Here is a 26,685-nt window from a genome sequence, read left to right as displayed (position 1 = left end):
AGCATGGATGGTAAAAACTGTGTCTGAGCAGAGGCCGGTTCCATGCCGCACTGGAGACTCTCCTCCCCCAGGCAGCCCCAACCGGGCTGTCCCAGCTTCCCCCAACTGCCCCCTGCTGGCCAGGTTGGGAAGCCGGATTTGGCCAGTGAGTAGAGAGTACCTGGAGCGGAGCTTCAGACTGAAATCAGGGTCAAGAGGAGGCCAGGAAGAGGGAGAGTGGGAGGGGGGCTGTTGCTGCACCATGTGCCCCTGGTTTGTACTTGCCCCCTGGGCCGAAAGTGGCCAGTCAGCCCCTGCCTCCAGGGAGGTTAAGTAAGGAATTGTTACAAACCACGGCCTCCCAAAAATACACAATCCCTTCATTTATAGATAAATGACACCAGAAAATCAGGAGAAAATTGATCAAGCTATTGAATGGCAGGATTTTTTTTTTTTTTTCATTTTTACGAAAACTTTAATTTTTTTCCAGAAAAAAACAGAATTTTTTTTTTTTCTCATAGCTTCATTTTTTTTTTAAATTTTTACATCTCTACTCCCAACCTCTCCCTCTTTTTCTGCTGAGGCAGTGGATAGGGGTGTACACATGCCACGGCCGCAATGCTTTGGTTAAAGGCTGCAGCAGGAATTATATCCCCCCCCCCCAAGTGAATGAGGCCATGCTGCAAATGCCACACAACCATGCACAATGCATGTAGTTTTCAGTATTTAGGGGGTTAAAACAGGCCATGGGGAAATGATACAGCAACTCCATAACCGCCGTCTATTGCTGTTAAGGGCCTGGTTCACACCTATGCATTTTGCAGTGGGTTTTCAGTTTTGCAGAAACACACTACAGTCCGTTTAGGCCCCTTTCAGACTTGTGCGACCTAAAAGTCATGCGATTTTGCCACGATTTTGACTGGACTTGAAGCAATGCCTATGTCTATGGACCTCAAAACACATCAAAGTCAGTCCAAAGTAGTCCAGGAACTACTTCGAAGTCGTTGCAACTAGAAGTCGCACAGATATGAACGATACTCATTGGAAATCATGGAGTACGACTTGTCATGTGACTTTTCATTCCCAAATTGCAGGAAAAGTCCCACAAGTGTAAAAAGGGCCTAAACATGGTTTCCTATGGGTCTCGTTGACATCTGTGCATTTTAAAGAAAGGGGCAGGGACTTTTTTTTCTGGTTTTTGGTTCCATAGATTTCAGTAAATCAAAAACGTGTTTTAAAAAACGCAAAATGCACCTGGATTATGCAACCTGCATAGGTGTGAACCAGGCCTAAAGAGCGATCAGAACACAGGTCACGCTTCAAACACCAAAGCAAGTGTAAATGAGGCCTTAGAAATAATACTGTAAAAATAATTACTATAAAAACAAACTGTAGAAATAATTTCTGTAGTACTGTAGAAGTAATTTCTGTAGGTATTTTTACAGCTAGCTTCTGTTCTCACTGTATCTGTGTGAACTCTGGGCACAAAAACTTTTTGCTTAACCACTTAAGCCCCGGAAGATTTTACCCCCTTCCTGACCAGGGCCTATTTTGCGATTCGGCACTGCGTGACTTTAACGGACAATTGCGCGGTTGTGCGACGCTGTACCCAAACGAAATTGACGTCCTTTTTTCCCACAAACAGAGCTTTCTTTTGGTGGTATTTGATCACTTATGCGATTTTTTGATCATGCGCTATAAACAAAAGAAGAGCGTAAATTTTGCAAAAATAACAATATTTTTCACATTTTTTTATATGAAATTCCCCCATAAAAATGTGAAAATCAAAATTTTTTAAAATTTTCGGCGAATTTGTTTTATGCTACATATGTTTGGTAAAAAAAATCGCAAAAAGCGTATTTTGATTGGTTTGCGCAAAAGTTATCGCGTTTACTAACAAAGGGAAAGATTTTTGTCATTTTTGTTGTTTTTTTTTTAACGCGTAATGGCAGCGATCTGCGATTTTTTTTTGCGGTACTGCGACATTGCCAGACAACAGATCGGACCCTTGACTGATATTTTTGACACTTTTGGGGTTACCAGTGACATTACTACAGTAATCAGTGCTATACATATGCACTGTTACTGTAAAATTACACTGGCAGTGAAGGGGTTAACTTTTTTTGAGAGGGAGGGGTTATGTGTGTCCCTAGGGGCGTGATTCTAACTGTGATTGGCTGTGGCTTGAGGTGTAGGAACAGTGATCAACGGTCCTACATAGTAAAACCGTATGATCACTGTTCCTACACAGGGAAGAATGACAGGCGGCTTGTTTACATCAGTCGCCTGCCTTTCTCCCTCTCCACCGACGATCGCCAAGTGACCGGCAGACATCGGGTCCGCCGGTCACACGCGCGGGGGGGGGGGGCGTGCTCGCTCCCTAGACCCTCACAGGCTAGCGACGTAGATCTACGTCACTCTGCCTGTGAGGGGCTGACTGCCGACGTAAATCGTTGTGCGGCAGTCGGCAAGTGGTTAATACGTTCCTCAAGAGCCAAAGAGCCATTTACCAAACCAAGTGTTTATAGATTGCACACAGTGTGAGAAGGAAGCTTGTAAGGGAATTGTCTCTAGAGAAGCTGCAAGGAATTCCTGTGACAGGTGTGATAATATTCCTTCTTATATTTCATAAGCGTTACTAAGCACATGCACACCGCTGGCTTGTCTCACACATGGAAACCTGCAGCTGAGAGCATGTAATATATGCGTGGAGATAACACCACCTCAAACCATTAGCATCTATTTTCATTGTTGCATCAACATAGTCCACAGGGCAGTACAAGGAGCAGGGAAATATCTAGTCATTGCAGTGCAGGAGCTCATTACAATTCATAACCGGAAACAAGTCCAGGGATAGACTGTTTACCAGGGATTACAATCTACCAGTCAGGGCCAGGACAAGGGGTGGGCAGGAGGGGAGGCTGCCCTGGGCACTGTGATATCATGTGAGGTGGGGGGGGGCACAACACAGGAATTGGGAGGGAGGGGATTTGTGTTGAGATGGAGAATTTGGGCTGGTTGCAGGGGGTAAGAATTGTTCTAGGAGGGCAAATTAAGGGAGGAGTGCTACGAGTGGTGATTTGGGGGGATTTATCTTGGGAGGGGGGATGAGGGAAGAGGATTTGTGCTTCGAAAGGGGATCGGGGGGGGGGGGTTGTGCTATAAAAGTAATATAAATAGATATTTTTTCGGGGAGGGGGGGTATTCGTGGTTGTAGAGATGATTGTAGGGTATTTGTGCCAGGAAAGGGGATTTGTTGGGGGGGGGGGCTGTGCTATAAAAGTAATATAAATAGATATTTTTTTGGGGAGGGGGGTATTTGTGTTAGTAGCAATGATTGGAGGGTATTGTGCTGGAAGGGGGGATTTGTAGTGAGGGAGAAAAGATTTGTTCTGGGGGGGGGGGGGATTTGAGGGGTAGAGGATTGGTGCTAGGAGGGGGACTTTTTTTTGGGGGGGGGGGATTTGTGCTGGAGGCATATGAGGAGAGAGAGGATTTGAGCTGGGGGGATGGGGGGGGGCAAAGATTTGTGCTGGGTGGGGGGGGGATTTCAGCAGGAGGGCAAATTTGTACTGGAAGAAGGGGAATTTATGCTTAGGAATGAGCGTGCAGATTAGTGCTCTATATTTTTTTTGGGGGGGGGGGGGTGCAATTTGGCATGTTCACCCTGGGCTATAGATGACCTTGTCCTGGCACTGCTACCAGTATTAGTGATGGGAAACAGGGAACATTTTCATTTTTTCATTTCCCTTGACAAATATTAACCAAAATCAGGAGATTTCGGCAAAACTTCTCCATTTTGGACAAATGGATTGAAGTTAATGGGGAAGGAGAAGTAAAAGTGTTACTAAACCCACAACAGTAAAATCAGTCTGTATATGCAGTAAAGCGTGCTTTTTAACCACTTGCCGACCGCCCCACTCAGATTTCCTGCGGCAAGGCGGCTCAGCTGTGCATAATCACATAGATCTACGTGATTATGTTCACCTGGTCTCAGCGGCACGCATATATATATGTATATACACTGTATATGTACACTATATTGTCAAAAGTATTGGGACGCCTGGCTTTACACGCACATGAACTTTAATGGCATCCCAGTCTTAGTCCGTAGGGTTCAATATTGAGTTGGCCCACCCTTTGCAGCTATAAAAGCTTCAACTCTTCTGGGAAGGCTGTACACAAGGTTTAGGAGTGTGTCTATGGGAATGTTTGACCATTCTTCCAGAAGCGCATTTGTGAGGTCAGCCACTGATGTTGGATGAGAGGGCCTGGCTTGCAGTCTCGGCTTGGCACCATGTCTTTATGGACCTTGCTTTGTGCACTGGTCCAAATCATTTGGTGGAGGGAGGATTATGGTGTGGGGTTGTTTTTCAGAGGTTCCAGTGAAGGGAACTCTTAAGGCGTCAGCATACCAAGACGTTTTAGACAATTTCATGCTCCCAACTTTGTGGGAACAGTTTGGGGATGGTCCCTTCTTGTAACAATATGACTGCGCACCATTGCACAAAGCAAGGTCCATAAAGACATAGATGAGCAAGTTTGGGGTGGAGGAACTTGACTGGGCTGCACAAAGTCCTGATTTCAACCCGATAGAAAACGTTTGGGATAATTAGAGCGGAGACTGCGAGCCAGGCCTTCATATCCAACATCAGTACCTGACCTCACAAATGTGTTTCTGGAAGAATGGTGAAACATTCCCATAGACACACTACTAAACCTTGTGGACAGCCTTCCCAGAAGAGTTGAAGCTGTTATAGCTGCAAAGGGTGGGCCAGCTCAATATTGCACCCTACGGACTAAGACTGGGATGCCATTAAAGCTCATGCGTGCGGGAGCCGCTGGTCACAGCACAGGTCTCTGAAGTAACGGCACGGGCGGCTGTTTCTTCAGAGCGCATGCGCTGATGACATCATCGGCTGCATGCAATGTAATGTAAATATCTCCTAAACTGTGCATGTTTAGGAGATATTTATAGCTCCTATAGGTAAGCCTTAATATAGGCTTACCTATAGGTAAGAGTTATAAAGGCGGGTTTACAACCACTTTAAGTGCAGGCATTCCAATACTTTTGACAATATAGTCTGGGTATATATATATATATATATATACAGTAAAACCTTGGATTGAGAGTAACTTGGTTTGAGAAAGTTTTGCAAGACAAGCACATTTTTTTAAATAAATTTTGACTTGATATACAAGTAACGTCATGTCGCAATAGAGTATAAAAGAGAAGAGAGGTGTCTCTAAGTGTAGCAATATGGTTACATTTAACCGCTTGCCGACTGCTCACAGTATATTTACTGCGGCAGTCGGCCCCTCACAGGCAGAGTGACGTAGGTCTACGTCGCTCACCTGTGAGGCTCTGGGGAGCGAGCGCGCGCCCGCGGAGGCGCGCTCCCGCGGAGGCGCGGTCACGGACCCCCCCCCCGCGCGTGTGACCAACGGACCCGATGTCCGCCGGTCACTCGGCGATCGGCGGGGGAGAAGGAGAATGTCAGGCAGCTTGTGTAAACAAGCCACCTGTCATTCTCCTCGCTGTAAAAACACTGATCACTCGGATCAAGTATGTAGATCCGTTGATCAGTGTCCTTACAGCTAGAGCCACAGCCAATCACAGTAAGAATCACGCCCCTAGGGACACACACAGCCCCTCCCTCCCAAATAAAGTTAACCCCTTCACTACCAGTGCATTTTTACAGTAACAGTGCATATATATAGCACTAATTACTGTAGAAATGTCACTGGTAACCCCAAAAGTGTCAAAAATGTCAGTCAAGGGTCCGATCTGTCCGCCCCAATGTCGCAGTACCGCAAAAAAAATCGCAGATCGCCGCCATTACACGTTAAAAAAAAAAACACCAAAAATGACAAAAATCTTTCCCTTTGTTAGTAAACGCGATAACTTTTGCGCAAACCAATCAAAATACGCTTTTTGCGATTTTTTTTACCAAACATATGTAGCATAAAACAAATTGGCCGAAAATTTAAAAAAATTTTGATTTTTACATTTTTTTTTTGGGGAATTTCATATAAAAAAATGTGAAAAATATTGTTATTTTTGCAAAATGTACGCTCTTTTTTTGTTTATAGCGCAAAAAGTAAAAATCGCACGGGTGATCAAATACCACCAAAAGAAAGCTCTGTTTGTGGGAAAAAAAGGACGCCAAATTTGTTTAGATACAGCGTCGCATGACCGCGCAATTGTCTGTTAAAGTCATGCAGTGCCGAATCGCAAAATACCCTCTGGTCGTTTAGCAGGAAAATCCTCCGGGGCTTAAGTGGTTAATGAAGATACAACATTTAGCAACTCACATGGTTGATGTATAAAACAGGCACATCTAAGTATGCAGGCATCCGGGGTAAAGCTGTCCACATAGACCGTCCTCTGCACTGCCATCCACGTCATCCCTTCCACACTGCACTCCACGAGCGCTTCAAGCCTCACTTTCAGATCACTCTACTGCAGGGTAGTCTTCCCGGTCATGACTGCAGACTGACAGTGGTGAGAGCTGGCGGGGCCGAGGATAGTCTATGCGGACAGCTTTACCCCGGATGCCTGCATTCTTAGATCTGCCTCTTTTAATCAACTACCATGCCAGTTGCTAAATATTGAACCTTCATTAACCACTTTACGACCGCTCACAGTAATATTACTGCGGCAAAGTGGCTCGTTATCGTCTGACGACGTAGTACTACGTCGTCAGACACTCCCCCTTCTGGGCGGCGCTTGCGCGCCGCCGGAGGCTCGCTCCCGCTGTTTTCATTCACAGCGGGAGTCGGGCCAGGGGAGGAGCAGCGGCGATCGCCGCTGCTCTTACCCGATCGTCGGGGATCGAGTCTGGAGATCCGCCCGCTGTGTGTAAACACAAGCGGGCGGATCTCCATAGTGACAGGGAGTGACAGATCGGACTGTTCAGCATAGCTGGACATCCGATCTGTCCCTGACTCACTCAGTCACCTCCCCCCCTACACGTCAGTAAGCACCAGGCATACATTAACCCCTCCCTCTCCAATAAAATTAACCCCTTCCCTGCCAGTGTCATTTTTACAGTAACAGTGCATATATATAGCACTGATTACTGCAGTAATGTCACTGGTACCCCCCAAAAGTGTCAAAAATGTCAGTCAAGGGTCCGATCTGTCCGCCGCAATGTCGCAGATCGCCGCCATTACGCGTTAAAAAAAAAAACACCAAAAATGACAGAAATCTTTCCCTTTGTTAGTAAACGCAATAACTTTTGCGCAAACCAATCAAAATACGCTTATTGCGATTTTTTTTACCAAACATAGGTAGCAGAAAACAAATTGGCCAAAAATTTTTTAAAAAATTGTTTTTTACATCTTTTTTGGGGGGAATTTCATATAAAAAAATGTTAAAAATATTGTTATTTTTTCAAAATAAACGCTCTTTTTTTGTTTATAGCGCAAAAAGTAAAAATTGCACAGGTGATCAAATACCACCAAAAGAAAGCTCTGTTTGTGGAAAAAAAAGGACGTAAATTTCGTTTGGGTACGGCATCGCACGACCGCGCAATTGTCAGTTGAAGTCGCACAGCGCCGAATCGCAAAAAGTGGCCTGGACGGAAGACAGCAAAATCCTCCGGTGGTAAAGTGGTTAAATGTAACAATATTGTTACACTTAGAGGCGCCTCTTCTCTCTTTTATACTCTGTAGCTCCTGCTGGATTTTGCTTTTAATCCCCCTGTGGAGGCGCCATTTGTGGATGGACATTTTATAGTTACACAACCTCATCACATTGCTATAATCTTTTTATATGGACTATAAACTGAAGGATTTATTATTAAATGATTGTGGAACAAATCATCTGAGTTTCCATTATTTCTTATGGGGAAATTTGCTTTGATATACAAGTACTTTGGATTACAAGCGTGTTTCTGGAATGAATTATGCTCACAATCCAAGGTTTTACTATATATATATATATATATATATATATATATATATATACATATATATATACACACACACAAAGGGCTTTTTTTCAGTGGGAACGTGGGGGAACACAGTTCCGGTACCTCCAACACAGAATGTATGTAATTTCAAGGGATGCTGGGTGTGTGCTGGAGGGTCTATTGATGCTGGTTGCTGGATGGATCAATTGTTCCTGGAGGGGTTCTATTTTAGCATGGTGGTCTATTGTTGCTGGAGAGCAGTTATTGCTGAAAGGGATCTACTGTTGAAGGAGGGGTCTATTGTTGCTGGGCATCTATTTTTGCTGGAGTGCTTCTACAGTATTTTTGTGTGGCAGTCTATTGTTTCTGGTGGTCGATCTACTGTTGCTTGTTGCAATTATGTTGCTGGGAGGTCAATTGTTGCTGGGATGGATCTACTGTTGGGGGAGGGGTCTATTGTTTCTGGCTGCAGGAGAGTCTATTGATGCTGGGTTGGCTGCTGGGAAATCTGTTCTTGCTGCCAGGGCCTATTGTTATTGGGGTCCACTGTTGCTGGGGGTCTATTATTGCTGGGGAGAGTCTATTGTTGCTGGATGTAGGGGATCTACTATGTTTTTTTTGGCATTATGAATAAATTCCATAAAAATGACCACAAAATTATACTTCTGTATTCTTTAATGATAATTCTGTATTCTCTAAAAGGGGCGGTACTGGGAGGTGGGTAGGGGTGGATCCAAGGAATGGTACTCGGAGGTGGGTAGGGGGTGGAGACAAAAAGTGACTCAGAAGGGTTCCTGCACCTATTTTCTGAGAAAAAAGCCCTGTATATATATATATATATATATATATATACATATATATAAATATTTTTTTTTTTTTTGGGTGTTTGAGTTGCACTTTAACCACTTGCCGACCAGTCACGTTGACTGTACTGCGGCAAAGTGGTTCGTTATCCTCTCTCGGCGGCGCGCAGGTGCCGCCGGAGGCTTGCTCCCGCTGTATTCAGTTACAGCGGGAGTCGGGCCAGGGGAGGAGTGGCGGTGATCACCACCGCTCTTCCCCGATCGTCGGGGAATCGAGTGTGGAGATCCGCCCACTTGTGTAAACACAAGCGGGCGGATCTCCTAAGTGACAGACAGGGTCAGTTTGCAGGGTTCAGCATAGCTGAACCTGCAATCTGTCCCTGTGTCACTCAGTCACCCCCCCCCCCCACACGTTAGTAAGCACCAGTCATACATTAACCCCTCCCTCTCCAATAAAATTAACCCCTTCCCTGCCAGTGTCATTTTTACAGTAACAGTGCATATTTATAGCACTGATTACTGTAGTAATGTCACTGGTACCCCCAAAACTGTCAAAAATGTCAGTCAAGGGTCCAATCTGTCCGCCGCAATGTCGCAGTCCTGCAAAAAAAAAAATCGCAGATCACTGCCATTACTCGTTAAAAAAAAAACACCAAAAACGACAGAAATCTTTCCCTTAATTAGTAAACGCAATAACTTTTGCGCAAACCAATCAAAATAGCGACGATTTTTTTTACCAAAAATATGTAGCAGAAAACAAATTGGCCTAAAATGATAAAAAATTTAGATTTTTACATTTTTTTTGGGGGTAATTTCATATAAAAAAATTTGAAAAATATTGTTATTTTTTTAAAATTGTCGCTATTTTTTTTGTTTATAGCGCAAAAAGTAAAAACCGCACAGGTGATCAAATACCACCAAAAGAAAGCTCTGTTTGTGGGAAAAAAAGGACTTAAATTTTGCTTGGGTTCGGCATCGCACGACCGCGCAATTGTCAGTTAAAGTCGCACAGTGCCGAATCGCAAAAAGTGAGACAGCAAAATCCTCCGGTGGTAAAGTGGTTAAAAATGAAAAAAGTTTTCTCATTGAGTGAAATCGAGGGTTTACACTTGTGCAAATTTTCACTGACGGTAAAATCATTCATTTCACAGCAAAATCAATTTTGCCAAAATGACTCCACTCATCGCTAATTGGTATAAAAGGGATTGATACAGATGGTGTGGTGGTGTGACAGAGCAATGAATCACTCATCTGAAAATAAAGCTTAACAGTGGTATGTGCTAGGAGTTGTTTCTTTCTGACAACGCACAAAAGAGAGAATATACAGGGACAAAGAGATTAGAGAATGTGGTGAAGTTCACAGAATTAATGGAAAAGGAGAGAGAATTCAGGAGGAAAGGTGCAACACAAGAGAAGTCTTACGTGCCTGAGAGAAGAGGTGAAAAAAAAATAGGTTACTGGTGCTAAATGCAATGTTTGAAAGGACTGGCATGGCATCACGTACGGAATACCGTCATTGCATATTGTATGAATGAATGCCAGTTACAGATTTTAAATACGATGGGAAAGCATTTCAGGTGGTCAGTTCACAAATATTATCACATATGTCATTACACCCTAAAATATAGGTAGATTTAGACTGGGGATAATTATGATTTTCTGTGAGGTGTGTGAAGACCACCTCTGGTAGTGTTAAATTATTTGTATCAACCCACTAACTGCCACTTTTGCTAGACAGCTTGGTCTGTCAAAGGAAGTTGAAAAATAACAGACTTACTGGTACTATCAACATGTGAAAATAGGGGGAAAAAAGTCTAAAAAGAAAATGAATGCAGCTACTACATTTAGGAATTGGTAAGCTGTAACATATTCAGTTTTTCTACCCAAAACATTTTAGTGTGGCCATTTCATCAGGAACTGGACAAAATTTGAAGTGTTTGACCAGCTTCAGAATCTCATTGCTGTCTGTGCTCCTCGTGTGGTGTGGGATGCAGAGAGAGAGTGAGAGAAGGCAGGGTACATATAAAAGAGGCAGGGGGAAAGCAAGGTGCATATGATATAAAAGTGAAGACTCAGGTTCATACAGGTATGAGATTCATCGAGAAGGCTGGGTTCAGGTGTAGAATGCAGGGAAAATCCAGGTTATAGGTAAGTGATGAAGGGAGAAGGTAGGGTACAAGGGTGGGATACAGGGGAAATTAAGGTACAGGGGTTGGATGCAAAAGGAAGGTAGTGTACCAGGGTGGGATACAGGGGGAAAGTATGGTACAGAGGTGGGAAGCAGATGGAATGCAGGGTACAGGGGTGGGGTCCAGGTGGAAGGCAGGGTAAAGGAGTGGGATACAGGGTGAAGGTGAGGCACAAGGGTGAGATGTAGAGGTAAGGCAAGGTATAGAGATGGAATGCAGAGGGAAGGTGGGTACAGGTTTGGGAAGCAGAGGAAGGCAGAAAATAGGGGTGGAGTACAGAGGGAAGGCAGAGTACAGGGGTAAGAAGTTAAGGGAAGGCAGAGTACACGAGTGGGAAGCATGGGGTGCAGGTAAGGCAGGGTATAGGTGTGAGATGTAGGGGGAAGGCCGGCTACAGGGGGAATGATATAGAGAGAAGGCAGGGTAGAGGGGTGGGATGTAGAGGGAAGGCAGGGTACAGGGATGGAATGTAGAGGGAAGACAGGGTACAGGTGTGGGACACAGGGGGAAGGCAGGATACAGGGGTGGAATGTAGAGGAAAGGCAGGGTACAGGGGTGGGATGTAGAGAGAAGGCAGGGTAGATGGGTGGAATGTAGGGGGGAGGCAGGGTAGAGGGTAGGAATGTAGAGGGAAGGCAGGGTACAGGGGTGGGACACAGGGGAAGGCAGGCTACAGTGGGTATGATGTAGGAGAAGGCAGGGTAGAGGGCTGGTATGCAGAGGAAAGGCAAAATACAGGGGTGGGATGTAGGGGGAAGGCAGGATAGAGGGGTGAAATGTAGGTGGAAGGCAGGGTACAGGGGTGGAATGTAGGGGGAAGGCAGGGTACAGGGGTGGGACACAGGGGGAAGGCAGGCTACAGTGGGTATGATGTAGAGAGAAGGCAGGGTATAGGGGTGGAATGCAGAGGAAAGGCAGGGTACAGGGGTGGGATGTAGGGGGAAGGCAGGGTAGAGAGGTGGAATGTAGAGGGAAGGCAGGGTACAGGGGTGGGACACAGGGGGAAGGCAGGCTACAGTGGGTATAATGTAGAGAGAAGGCGGGGTAGAGGGGTGGAATGCAGAGGAAAGGCAGAGTACAGGGGTGGGACACAGGGGGAAGGCAGGCTACAGTGGGTATGATGTAGCGAGAAGGCAGGGTAGAGGGGTGGAATGCAGAGGAAAGGCAGGGTACAGGGGTGGAATGTAGAGGGAAGGCAGGGTAGAGGGGTGGGATGTAGAGAGAAGTCAGGGTAGATGGGTCGAATGTAGGGGGAAGGCAGGGTAGAGGGGTGGAATGTAGAGGAAACGCAGTGTACAGGGGTGGGGCACAGGGGGAAGGCAGGCTACAGTGGGTATGATGTAGAGAGAAGGCAGGGTAGATGGGTGGAATGTAGGGGGAAGGCAGGGTAGAGGGGTGGGATGTAGAGAGAAGGCAGGGTAGATGGGTGGAATGTAGGGGGAAGGAAGGGTACAGGGGTGGGGCAGGGTGAAGGCAGGCTACAGTGGGTATGATGTAGAGAGAAGGCAGGGTAGAGGGGTGGAATGCAGAGGAAAGGCAGGGTACAGGGATGGGATGTAGGGGGAAGGGGTGGAATGTAGAGGGAAGGCAGGGTACAGGGTTGGGACACAGGGGGAAGGCAGGCTACAGTGGGTATGATGTAGAGAGAAGGCAGGGTAGAGGGATGGGATGTAGAGAGAAGGCAGGGTAAATGGGTGGAATGTAGGGGGAAGGCAGGGTAGAGGGGTGGAATGTAGAAGAAAGGCAGGGTACAGGGGTGGGGCACAGGGGGAAGGCAGGCTACAGTGGGTATGATGTAGAGAGAAGGCAGGGTAGATGGGTGGAATGTAGGGGGAAGGCAGGGTAGAGGGACGGGATGTAGAGAGAAGGCAGGGTAGATGGGTGGAATGTAGGGGGAAGGCAGGGTAGAGGGGTGGAATGTAGAGGAAAGGCAGGGTACAGGGGTGGGGCACAGGGGGAAGGCAAGCTTCAGTGGGTATGATGTAGAGAGAAGGCAGGGTAGATGGGTGGAATGTAGGGGGAAGGCAGGGTAGAGGGACAGGATGTAGAGAGAAGGCAGGGTAGATGGGTGGAATGTAGGGGGAAGGCAGGGTAGAGGGGTGGGATGTAGAGAGAAGGCAGGGTAGATGGGTGGAATGCAGGGCGAAGGCAGGGTAGAGGGGGGGGGTGTAGAGAGAAGGCAGGGTAGATGGGTGGAATGTAGGGGGAAGGCAGGGTAGAGGGGTGGGATGTAGAGAGAAGGCAGGGTAGATGGGTGGAATGTAGGGGGAAGGCAGTGTAGAGGGGTGGGATGTAGAGAGAAGGCATGGTAGATGGGTGGAATGTAGGGGGAAGGCAGGGTAGAGGGGTGGAATGTAGAGGAAACGTAGTGTACAGGGGTGGGGCACAGGGGGAAGGCAGGCTACAGTGGGTATGATGTAGAGAGAAGGCAGGGTAGAGGGGTGGAATGCAGAGGGAAGGCAGGGTACAGGGATGGGATGTAGGGGGAAGGGGTGGAATGTAGAGTGAAGGCAGGGTACAGGGGTGGGACAAAGGGGGAAGGCAGGCTACAGTTGGTATGATGTAGAGAGAAGGCAGGGTAGAGGGGTGGGATGTAGAGAGAAGGCAGGGTAGATGGGTGGAATGTAAGGGGAAGGCAGGGTAGAGGGGTGGAATGTAGAGGAAAGGCAGGGTACAGGGGTGGGGCACAGGGGGAAGGCAGGCTACAGTGGGTATGATGTAGAGAGAAGGCAGGGTAGATGGGTGGAATGTAGGGGGAAGGCAGGGTAGAGGGACGGGATGTAGAGAGAAGGCAGGGTAGATGGGTGGAATGTAGGGGGAAGGCAGGGTAGAGGGGTGGGATGTAGAGAGAAGGAAGGGTAGATGGGTGGAATGTAGGGGGAAGGCAGGGTACAGGGGTGGGACACAGGGGGAAGGCAGGCTACAGTGGTTATGATGTAGAGAGAAGGCAGGGTAGATGGGTGGAATGTAGGGGGAAGGCAGGGTAGAGGGACGGGATGTAGAGAGAAGGCAGGGTAGATGGGTGGAATGTAGGGGGAAGGCAGGGTAGAGGGATGGGATGTAGAGAAAAGGCAGGGTAGATGGGTGGAATGTAGGGGGAAGGCAGGGTAGAGGGGTGGGATGTAGAGAGAAGGCAGGGTAGATGGGTGGAATGTAGGGGGAAGGCAGGGTAGAGGGGTGGGATGTAGAGAGAAGGCATGGTAGATGGGTGGAATGTAGGGGGAAGGCAGGGTAGAGGGGTGGGATGTAGAGAGAAGGCAGGGTAGATGGGTGGAATGTAGGGGGGAGGCAGGGTAGATGGGTGGAATGTAGGGGGAAGGCAGGGTAGATGGGTGGAATGTAGAGGGAAGGCAGAGTACAGGGGTGGGATGTAGAGAGAAGGCAGGTTAGATGGGTGGAATGTAGAGGGAAGGCAGGGTACAAGGGTGGGGCAGGGTGAAGGCAGGCTACAATGGGTATGATGTAGAGAGAAGGCAGGGTAGAGGGGTGGAATTCAGAGGAAAGACAGGGTACAGGGGTGGGGCACAGGGGGAAGGCAGGCTACAGTGGGTATGATGTAGAGAGAAGGCAGGGAAGATGGGTGGAATGTAGAGGGAAGGCAGGGTACAGGGGTGGGGCAGGGTGAAGGCAGGCTACAATGGGTATGATGTAGAGAGAAGGCCGGGTAGAGGGGTGGAATGCAGAGGAAAGGCAGGGTACAGGGGTGGGGCAGGGTGAAGGTTTGAGATCTAGAATGAAAGCACAGCATATGTTTTAAATATTGTCAGGCAGTAGATACTAGTTCACTTCTGAAGATACACAGTATGTTCTCCATTTTGCTGGTTCAGCACTGTGCATCATACATGATACAGATGTGTTGAATGGACCATGATGTGTGTTGTGCTGAAAGCTATGTATGAGATGTGAGTGTGTACTGAGTTGCAGTGTGTATTATTCATTGTGCAGCCTGTTTACCATTGGAAGGAGCTTGCTGTGTGTTGCAGTGATATGCGGCAGTAACACTCAGCTGCTGGTATTCCCTCTCTCCTCGCCCCCACACTCTGCTATTATTTGGCAAGATCTTGCTCACATGTTGAAGCATCCTCCAGTCTGCGCAAACCGCAGCTGCTGTTCTGTGTTCCAAGCACAGGCTGTCTCATTATATCATGGGGGCCTCATTACAAAAGCTCCAACACTGTCTGCTGCATGTATGTGTAGTACAACACAGAGGGATGTATAAAATGATTACAAGAGCATCACATCATTGTATTTGACTGTATGAGACATCATTGTAAAATAAGACTGTATCCAACTGTATTACACCATAATCAGAGCAGCATATGACTGTGAATGACTGTATCAGTCTGAACAGTATATCCCTGTGTCTATCTGTAACACATCATAATCAGAGCAGTATATGACTATATAAATTACAATCAGAGCAGTATATGACTATATAAATTACAATCAGAGCAGTATATGACTGTGCATGAAGGTAGAAAAATCACAATCAGAGCAGTGTATGACTGTGTCTAGCTGTAGCACATCATAATCAGAGCACTTTATGACTATATCATTCATAATCTTGCTTTTTTTTTAAATTATTTTTAAGCTTCTTTTTTAAGCTAATAGGATTTTCGCATTATACATAACAAAGAAGGTATAAAACTATACAACCTTAACCACTTAAGCCCCGGAAGATTTTACCCTCTTCCTGACCAGGGCCTATTTTGCGATTTGGCACTGCGTGACTTTAACGGACAATTGCGCGGTGTACGTAAACGAATTTGACGTCCTTTTTTTCCCACAAACAGAGCTTTCTTTTGGTGGTATTTGATCACCTGTGCGATTTTTTGATCATGCGCTATAAACAAAAAAAAGCGTCAATTTTGCAAAAATAACAATATTTTTCACATTTTTTATATGAAATTCCCCAAAAAAAATGTAAAAATCAAAATTTTTTAACATTTTAGGCCAATTTGTTTTATGCTACATATTTTTGGTAAAAAAAAAAATCGCAAAAAGCATATTTTGATTGGTTTGCGCAAAAGTTATTGCGTTTACTAACTAAGGGAAAGATTTTTGTCATTTTTGTTGTTTTTTTTTTAATGTGTAATGGCGGCGATCTGCGATTTTTTTGCGGGACTGCGACATTGCGGCGGACAGATCGGACCCTTGACTGACACTTTTGGGGTTACCAGTGACATTACTACAGTAATCAGTGCTATACATATGCACTGTTACTGTAAAATGACACTGGCAGTGAAGGGGTTAACTTTATTTGAGAGGGAGGGGTTGTGTGTGTCGCTAGGGGCGTGATTCTAACTGTGATTGGCTGTGGCTTGAGGTGTAGGAACAGTGATCAATGGTCCTACATAGTAGAACCGTATGATCACTGTTCTTACACAGGGGAGAATGACAGGCCGCTTGTTTACATCAGCCGCCTGTCTTTCTCCCGCTGTAATGGACGATCGCGAGTGCCCGGCGGACATCGGGTCCGCTGGGCACACGCGCGGGGGGGGGGGGTCCGTGACCGAGCGGGAGCGTGCCTCCGGCGGCGCGCGCTCACTCCCCAGAGCCTCATAGGTTAGTGACGTACCCATACGTCACTTTGCCTGTGAGGGGCTGACCGCTGCAGTATATGTACTTGCGGCGGTCGGCAAGTGGTTAAGGCAGTGTAAGTAAAGATACACCACCTAAGGGGCAAAGCCCCTAGGTTGTGACACTGTATCTAAACTAGACATGAAACAACTCTCTAAGACTAGAAAAATACCAAAAATATACTAGTCCCTTCCAAAAAAAAGATGGGAGGGGCAAACTGTTTTTTCCAGTGCAGAAGTATAGCTTTCCTTCCATAAAATAGCAAGATATTTAGGAGTGTTCTGTTTACGACAGATGGCACCACCTCCTCCACTAAACCCAGCAGACATACCCTAGCCGACAATGGAACAGGGACCATTAGTACCTCAGAGACACAGGAAGTGACCTCCGCCCAGAAATCCTGAATCTGAGGACACCCCCAAAAAATATATTTACAACGCCAGCATTCCACTGAAGAGGCGGGATAGATATTTGCTAACCTAACTGGGGTGTAGTAAATTCTGTGGAGAGATTTGAATTGATTCAGTTTGTCTCGGGATGCCACTAGGTGTTTGAAAGGTTTTTCCCAGAGGTCATCCCAGTCCTCCCTGTGAAAATCTGGTACATCTGTAGCCCTTTTCTTACATTTAGTCACAACAGTCTGGGTCATTTTGAATAGTGCTTTATAAACTACAGAGAGAGTTTTGGCCAGGTCTTCAGCCGATAACAAGTCCTCGAGATCCGATGGTAGGGTCTCCACCCTTATCTCACAGAATTGGTTACCAAAAGCATGACACAGTTGTAGAAATCTAAAAAAGTGGGAGTTGGGTAAGTCATGTCTGGCCTTTTGTTGGTCAAAAGTTAAAAGGTCTCCTTCCCTAGTGATGTCTCCCAAGGTCTTGATGCCTCTGGTCACCCAGATCATAGGGTCAGGCAGGGAATAAAAGTGTGACAGGTTGGGATTCATTCAAAGGGGGACAGATGGTGAAATGCCATTAAAACCTGGGCATGCCAGTTTAGTTGCCATTGCCCATGCTCTAATAGTGGCTCTCATAGTCCTGGTCAAGGGGAGGTCAGACCTTAGGCCTCTGTATAGTGCCAGCTTCAGACGCTCGTAGGACCCAAGCTGTGCAGCTTCCAGTACCGTGCCTGAGTCCCCATCATTTGCTCTCAGCCAGCGTCTTGCAAACACCATCTGTCCCGCCAGGTAGTATTTGTGCCAATCGGGCAATGCCAAGACTCCCTGGCCCCAGGGCTCTTGCAGAACCCAGAGTCCTATACAGGGTGATCCAGGAGGCCAGAGAAAAGACCCAATACTATCTAGCTTCCTGAAAAAAGATTTGGGTACCCAAGTTGGAGAATGTAGCAAGAAATACAATATATTTGGTAATACCTTCATTTTGAGAAGATTTATTCTCCCCAACAGTGACAACGGAAGTTTTTTCAAGCCTGTATATTCTTTTGAAGTTGTGTTATCAGTGGGAGAAGTATTAAAGTGAGATAGTCTTAAACCCTAGTGGTAACTTGGATACCTAGATAAGTGAGAGAGGTGACCCACTGTAATGGGAGGTTGGGGTCTGCCAAAGGATCTTGCCTTGTCGTCTAAAGGTAATATGGATGATTTCCCCCAGTTTACTTTAAGGCCTGAATACATAGCAAACTCATTGAAAATGGTCAATGCCGCTTGCAAAGAGGGACTCGGGTCTTTGAGGAATAGAAGTAGGTCATCAGCATACAGAGCTAGGCATTCCCGTATAGAACCTACATGGATAGATCCAACTGCCTCAGATGATCTAAGGGCAATTGCGATGGGTTCCATTGTCAAGGCAAACAGGAATGGGGAGAGTGGGCACCCCTGTCTCGTACCCCTACTTATGTCAGAAAAGTGAGAAACAGACAGTCCAAGCCGGATGAGCGCACTAGGGCTTCTGTACAGCATATCTAGCCACCTGCGGAACTTCGGCCGAAGCCCATAAGCTCCAGTATCTTATGCATATACTGCCAGTCCACGGAATCAAAAGCTTTTTCAATATCTATGCATACTATAACCCTTGTGGGCAACTCATCAGGGGATAGTTGAAGATGAGTAACCAGTCTCCTCAAGTAAGTGTCAGTTGATTTCCCGGGCATAAATCCTGTTTGATCAATAGTAACCAAAGAAGTAATGACTTTGGCCATGCATGTCACCAACATCTTGATTAGAAGTTTCAGGTCCATATTTAGTAGGACAATGGGACGATAGAACGAACAAGCCATAGGGTCTTTGCTCGGTTTTAAAAGTAGTATCATAAATGCGTCTAACATGGAGGTGGGGAGAGTTTTTTGTTCTAAACAGTGTGTCAGGAGGGTACTGATTCTGGGAGCTAGTTGTTCTGTGTAGGATTTGTAGAAATCAGCCAGGAGGCTGTCAGGCCCATGAGCTTTATGTGGGTAAAGGCTGAAATAGCAGCTTCTACCTCTAGTGGGGTGATCTTAGCCTTGAGTGAATCCACCAAACAGCTCGTCTAAAGCAGTAGTGTCATGAGATGGGATGGGGGCATACAGAGAAGAATAGTATTTCACAAATTCTGCCAGAATGCCAGAGGGGTCTGTCACCATGTCAACATTTGTCAATCGAATAGCAGGTATACTCACTGGGGTTCTCTGGTCTGCTACCAGCATAGCCAATAGTTTACTATTTTTATCACCCTGTGCAAATAGCGATTTGGCTCTACACCTTGCTTCAGTATGTGCCAAGTCTGTGAAGTGCAGAGAAAGGAGACGCCACACCTCCAGCAAGGAAACATAGGTAGCATCCGACAGAGAGTGTCCCTTCTCACACTCACGCTCTTTGTCCTGTAAAGCAACAATTTTGGAATTATGGTCTTTTCGGGCAGCCTTGGTTGCGGAAATACATTTCCCCCTAGTCACCGCCTTAAAAGCATCCCATACCACCTTTGGCTCTGCCGAGTCAATGTTGGTGGACCAAAATGATGAGATAGATTTTTGTAAATGGGTAGTAACCTGATCAACTTGTAACCAGCCTAAAGACCCTTGTAACAGCCTTCAACCCCCTCCACTCTTCCCAGTTGGAACAACAAGTGTGACAGATAATGGGCTATATGGTCAGAGATGCCCCCTGACAAATATTCAATCTCCTGAAGTAATGACAATAAGGAGGCATTATCAAATGCTAGATCTATTCTAGCTAAGGGGTGATGAGTGAGTGATAAGTGGCAGAGAGGTGGGAATAACTCCTGGCTAAAGGATGCTTCAGTCTCCACAGCTCCACCATCCCCGCAGTTGAGGCCCAAGAGTGTAACTCTGTGGAACCTGGTCTGTCGGGGTTTGAAGAATCTAGAGTAGGGTCTAGTATGGCATTAAAATAGCCAAGCAATACCATGGGTATATGGGCGTGAGGAGCCAGTTTAACCATTAAGTCATACAGCAGTTGAACCTGAAAAGGAGGAGGTAAATATATATTCACTAGCAAGAGTTTCTGATGACAGATATCCATCACTACAGCCACATATCGACCCCCCCCCCCCCCGGTTGGAGACCACCCGATGCATAGTGCAAGACAGTGTTCTGCTGAGTAGAAAAGAAACCGCTCTTGCATAGGTAGAGTATGTAGAGTGCTCGTTGTACCCATGGTCTGCGTAAGGATAGAATTTTGCCTCCATCAAGATGGGTCTCATGCGGCATGCGGCCTAACCTGCTTAAGATACTGGAGAACTGCTACCTGTTTAAACTTATTGTTCATCCCTCTAACATTCCAAGAGAGAAATTTTTTTATTGTTAGCCATAGGGCTACATTCTAAAATAACAGCCCCAATCGGTGAGAGACGGGATAGGAAAAGGCTATGGATGTATGAATGGCACCACATAGTTTTGGCCAATGCAGTAAAATCATGGCTGCTGGTTAGCTGGTTTAAACAACCTTTGCCATTATACCAGAAACTTAAAAAAATAGAACAAAAATGTCTGGTGGTCGGCTTCATCCCATAAACCAGAAGAAAAAATCTGTGGTGGTCCAACCGCTGATCACACCAGTTCGGCAGTTCCAGATGACTATTTCACATCTCCAACAGGAGACTCCGCATAGTCAGGTTTAGTACTAGCGCCTAATCATGGTAAACCACCATCGTTAAGGTGCTGTTTGTAAGTATGGTATGGAGGAGAATAGGTTGCAGCAGAGAAAACAAGGTATGTTTATAGCCACCATAGTTTGGAAAAGAGTGTGCACCCGTCCACGGAAGTGGATAAGGAAATGGAAAGGCAATAGGTGGACCAGCCTGGGGTTCCTGTGTGACAAACAACCGATGAGGTTGAACAGATGTTAATTTTCCTTATCCAGCCACTCAGACGCCTCCAGAGGAGTGTCAAAGAATCATACCGACCCTTTATGTTGGATATGAAGCCTGCTGGGGTATAACATGCTGTATTTGATGTCCTTCTCAATTAAGCGCTTCCTGGACCTCTGTAAAAGAATGCTGCTTCTTCTGCGTTTCAGCTGAAAAATCAGGGAACAACATTATATGTGTATTTTCAAACTTACGATCCTGGTGCTTCCTTGCCTCAGATAGGAGCAGGTCCCTTTCTCTGAAGTTTAGAAATCAGACCAGAAAAGATATTCGGGGGGGCTCCAGGGGGTCGAGCATCTGTGGGGACACGATAGGCTCTCTCTACCACATATGTAGGTGGCAGATCTTCAAGGGAAAGTAACTGCTTAAATAACTGTTCAGCAAATATTGCTGGCTTAGTACCTTCAGCCCCTTCTGGCAGCCCCACCACCGGATATTATTCCGTCTCTCTGTCTATCTTCAGCATCATCAGCCATTTGCTGTAATGGTCTCACCAGGCCCTGGAGTTCAGAGAGCTGAGTGCCACTGGAATGATTAGTATCTTTAATTTCTGATATCCCATCTTCAACTGATGTGAGATGACCTCTGATTAAAGTACATTCAGAGGCTACATGGTCTATGCGGGTCATAAGTGAAGCCTTACATGCATCTATAGCCTCTAGGATGGGTTTTGTAATGGCCTCTGAGTTTGGTTCATGTTCCTAGGATGGGGAGGAAGGTGTCTCAGGGCGCTGCAATGCTGTGTCTATTAGCTGCTCCATCCTCATGGTTGGTTGACCGGTGCACTGTGAAGAAGACGCTGGCGCCAATATGACGGAGGCAGAGTCGGGGCCTATGCCACGCGAGGAGGGAGTCTGCTGCTGGTCTAGTGGCGCCTTCCTCTTAGATTTAAACATAGTTGACGGCATCCCTTGGATGTTAGAGACCTCTGCTGCAGATTTGGAGGTGAAATTCTCGGGGTAAGCGGTACTAGAAGCGGATGTTTGTAGGAGGATAGCAGAGCTCCGAGAAAGCAGGTCTTATCGTGTTCACATCTGTTCACACCCCTCCATCATTCATAATCTTTGACTGAATATAATTCACAACACATTTAGGGTAGTATATCATTGTATCATTCGTAATCAGGGTAGTATATGACAGTATCCGACTGTAACAAATTAGAACCAGAGCAATATATGGCTTTGTTTATTTGTAGCACATCATAATCAGAGCAGCATATGACAGTATCACTTTAAATCAATGTAGTTGTAGCGCACCCGCTCAGGAGCCACAAGTAGACTGGGATCCTCCACTCTGCATAGCCAAGCACACCCAAACTCCACCCTCTATGTCTAGAAGCTTCTCTGAGGTTCCAGAGAGCGGAGGGAGATACCAGAGGTGCTGCTTGATGAGTCATCCAGGCTCCCTGAGTAACTCATCCTGACCCAGATTCAGCCCAAGCTTGGCTCTTAGCCAGCCAATTTACCTACACTAACAACTATGTACATCTAGCACACTAGAGGTGCTACATAGTTTATGACTGTGCCTGACAGTAGTAAATCACAATCAGAGCAGTATATGACTGTGTTTATTTGTAGCACATCATAATCAGAGCTCTATATGACTGTATCATTCATAATCAGAGCAGTATATGACTGTGTCTATTTGTAGCAAATCACAATCAGAGCATTATATGAGTGTGTCTCACAGTAGGAAATACAGTAATAATCAGAGCAGTATATAACTGGGTCAGACAGTAGCAAATAACATGAGTGCATCTCATAAAATTAGAATATCATCAAAAAGTTAATTTATTTAATTAATTCAATTCAAAAAGTGAAACTCATACATTTTATGTACATACGTTAAACACGGTGATATATTTCAAGCATTTCTTTCTGGTAATTTTGATGATTATGGCTTACAGCTAGTGAAAACCCAAAATTCAGTATCTCAGAAATTATGAATATTACATAAGACCAATAAAAAAAAGGATTTTTAATACAGAAATGTTGGCTTACTAAAAAGTTTGTCCATGTACAGTATAGTATGCATTCAATACTTGGTTGGGGCTCCTTTTGCATGAATTACTGCATCAATGCGTCGCCACATAAAGGCGATCAGCCTGTGGCAGTGCTGAGGTGTTATGGAAGCCCAGGTTTCTTTGATAGCGGCCTTCAGCTCGTCCGCATTGTTGGGTCTGGTGTCTCTCATCTTTCTCTTGATAATACCCCACAGATTCTCTATGGGGTTTAGGTCAGGGGAGTTTGCTGGCCAATCAAGCACAGTGATACCATGATCATTAAACCTGGCATTGGTACTTTTGGAAGTGTGGGCAGGTGCCAAGTCCTGCTGAAAAATGAAATCAGCATCTCCATAAAGCTGGTCAGCAGAGGGAAGCATGAAGTGCTGTCAGGGCCGGCCTTTGGGGTGTGCGAGCTGTGAGGCCGCACAGGGCGCCATGGGCAACAAGGGCGCCGTGCGACCATCACAGCTCGCAGAGGATCAGGCGATTCAGGCCGCACAGCGGGAGGTGAGCGGCGACCGCGGCCTGGACAGGGTTAACACAGGCCGCGGCCGCCGCTCACCTCCCGCTGTGCGGCCGTGTCTCGGTCACCTATTGTTGCAGTGAGGTGAGCTGTGTATCTCTCACACAGCTCAGCCTCCGATCCTTCCACGCTGACTTCCCGCCCACACATCCCCGGGAGTGTGGGCGGGCCGGAGGAGGAGGAGAAGGGGCGGGGCGAGGAGGAGCTGACGATCTCTCCTCTGGCGTCAGTGCAGGGAGGGAGGAGAGATTGTCAGCTCCTCCTCGCCCCACCCCTTCTCCTCCTCCCGCCCGCCCACACTCCCGGGGATGTGTGGGCGGGAAGTTTAAAGAAAAAAAAAAGCTGCAGACAACGTAAGGTAAGTGAGGCCTCTCTCATTCAAAAAATGTAAGGGGGGGGCTCGGTGTGGGGGGTCTGTGATGTAAGGGGGGGGCTCTCTGATGTGGGGGGGGGGCTCTGGGTGAGGGGGGCTTTGTGTGGGGGGTCTGTGATGTAAAGGGGGGCTCTCTGATGTGGGGGACTCTGTGGGGGGGGGGGTCTGATGTAAGGGGGGCTTTGTGTGGGGGTCTCTGATGTGAGGGGGGCTTTGTGTGTGTGTGTGTGTGTGTGTGTGTGTGTGTAGGGGGTCTCTGATGTTAGGGGGGCTTTGTGTGGGGGGTCTCTGATGTGAGGGGGGCTCTGTGTGGGGGGGTCTCTGATGTAAGGGGTCTCTGATGTGAGGGGGGCTTTGTGTCGGGGGTCTCTGATGTGAGGGGGGCTTTGTGTGTGTGTGTAGGGGGTCGCTGATCTTAGGGCAGCTTTGTGAGGGGAGCTTTGTGTGGGGGTCTCTGATGTGAGGGGGCTTTGTGTGGGGGGGCTCTGTGTGTTGGGGGTCTCTGATGTGTGGGGGGGTCTCTGATGTAAGGGGGCTTTGTGTGGGGGGTCTCTGATGTAAGGGGGCTCTGTGTGTGGGGTCTCTGATGTGAAGGGGGCTTTGTGGGGGGGGTCTCTGATGTAAGGGGGCTCTGTGTGGGGGGTCTCTGATGTGTGGGGGGGTCTCTGATGTGAGGGGGCTTTGTGTGGGGGGTCTCTGATGTGAGGGGGCTCTGTGTGGGGGGTCTCTGATGTGACGGGGGGCTCTGTGTGGGGGGGGGCTTTGTGTGGGGGGTCTCTGATGTAAAGGGGGCTCTGTGTGGGGGGTCTGATGTAAGGGGGGCTCTTTGTGGGGGGGCTCTTATGTAAGAGGGGCTAAGTTATTAGTGATCATAAAAAAGAAAAGTCAAAGTGCAAAAAAGGTGCAAAAAAATGCGTGCAGCGTGGGGCGCCACAGGATTAGCTCGCACAGGGCGCCTGAACACCTAAGGCCGGCCCTGAGTGCTCTAGAATTTCCTGGTAGAGGGCTGTGCTGACTTTGGACTTGATAAAAAACAGTAGACCAACACCAGCAGATGAGATGTTCCCCCAAATCATCACTGACTGTGAAGTGTTTACACCAATTATAAATCCACTTCCACCAGTCCTTATTATATTTACACAGCCAAACATTTTATAATAATGACTGGTAGAAGCAGATTTGTAGTTGGTGTATAAATACTGCACTGATTCATTTAAAGCTAATATACATTTATGGTTAATGTTGGAATTTGATGCAAATAGCACAAGCAAGGTTTCCACTGTATTTTGTAGGTTTTGCTTCATACATTGCACTGAAGTTAATAGTTCACAATTTTACAAGCTGGTTAGCAGCAAGAAGCATGAAGTGCTCTAGAATTTCCTGGTAGAGGGCTTCGATGACTTTGGACTTGATAAAACACAGTGGGCCAACACCAGCAGATGTCATGGCTCCCCAAATCATCACTGACTGTGGAAACATCACACTGGACCTCATGCAACTTGGATTTTGTGCCTCTCCACTCTTCCTCCAGATTCTGAAACCTTGATATGAAATGCAAAATTTTCCCCAGTCTATGATGATTTGGGGAGCCATGTCATCTACTGGTGTTGGTCCATTGTGTTTTATTAAGTCAGCGCAGCCCTCTACCAGGATCTCTAGCAGTGGCGGCCCAAAATGAAAAGAAAAATGTTTGAACTATGACTCTGTGTGTAACACATCTATATCAAATATTAGAGTATCACTTTTTGAATTGAATTACTGAAATAAACAAACTTTTTGATGATATTCTGTAAATAGAGCAGTACATGACTGTGTCTAACTGTAGCACACCATAATCACAGCAGTTAATGACTGTATCATCTGTAATCAGGATAGTATATGACTTCGTCTAACTGCAGCACACCAGAATCGGAGCAGAATATAAATGTGCCTGACTGTATGACATCTTAATCAGAGTAGTATGTGATTGTATCTGACTATATTACATGGTTTTTAGAGCAATATGTGACTATTCTTCACTGTGTTACATCATAAACAGGGCAGTATATGATTGTACCTGACTGTATAATATCCTTAATTTGCGCAGCACGTGGTTGTATCTGACTGTACCACTTCATATTTTAGGCAGTATGTAAATTTAGCAGAATGTTCCTGAACTTTAACAGCCAGAAACATATGACATTGTAATTACTGCAGTAGATAACTTTATAATTTTTTTTCTGTGGTGTAAGTCAATATAACTGTACTGTAGGATGGTATCTGACGTTATCAGGTCATTGTTAGCGCTGTATGTGATTGCATCTGACTGTGTCAGGCCATCCTTGGCGCTGCATGTCACTCTGTTAGATCTCTGTTAGTGCAGTTTATGATTATAAATGTAAATCTGCCTGTGTCATATTTTTAGTGATGTGCCTGATTGTGTCTGACTGTATAAGATCAATATTAGGGTGGTATGTGGTTGTAAGTTAACATCAACAGTAGTGCTGTATATGGTTACACATATCTGTAGTTTTATATTAGAGCAGTATATGGTTGCATCCTACTGTAGCTGATCGTTATTAGTACACAATATAGTTGTATCTCACAGTACATGATTACCATTACCATTAAGTATTATTGTATGTGATGTACCACGTCACCATATGTACAGTATATATAGGACCACAGCTAATGGAGTATTTGATTGCCTATGGCAGTATTAGGTCAACATAAGCACAACATTTGATCTTATGGCATTTTCATTACCGCAAAATATAATAATATTTAACCACTTTAAGACCGGAAGGATTTGCCCCCTTATGTGGTACGGTACGGTTCAGTTCAGTACGGTACGGTTCGGAACGGTACACATTGCGTTTCCACTGCCAATAGTACCCTTTCATGATAGGCGTGGTGTAGCAGGAAAGCTGTGATAGACGATTCTCTGTCAACCAATCAAAGTTCTGCAGAGTGTAGCTCCACCCTGTTGGTACGGTACTAATGTGCTTGGTACCCC

The 26,685-nt window shown here is 46.3% G+C and overlaps 1 protein-coding gene across 9 annotated transcripts in view; it reads left to right on the top strand.

The window, feature by feature from the left end:
- CACNA1A (calcium voltage-gated channel subunit alpha1 A) overlaps positions 1-26,685 on the top strand; it is a 496,856-nt gene that overhangs the window by 61,236 nt on the left and 408,935 nt on the right. The gene's annotated exons all lie outside the window — the stretch shown is intronic.

This window comes from Pelophylax lessonae (assembly GCF_965119305.1).
Source record: "Pelophylax lessonae genome assembly, chromosome: 4".
NCBI lineage: Eukaryota > Metazoa > Chordata > Amphibia > Anura > Ranidae > Pelophylax > Pelophylax lessonae.
This window is presented reverse-complemented; position numbering and strand designations above follow the sequence as displayed.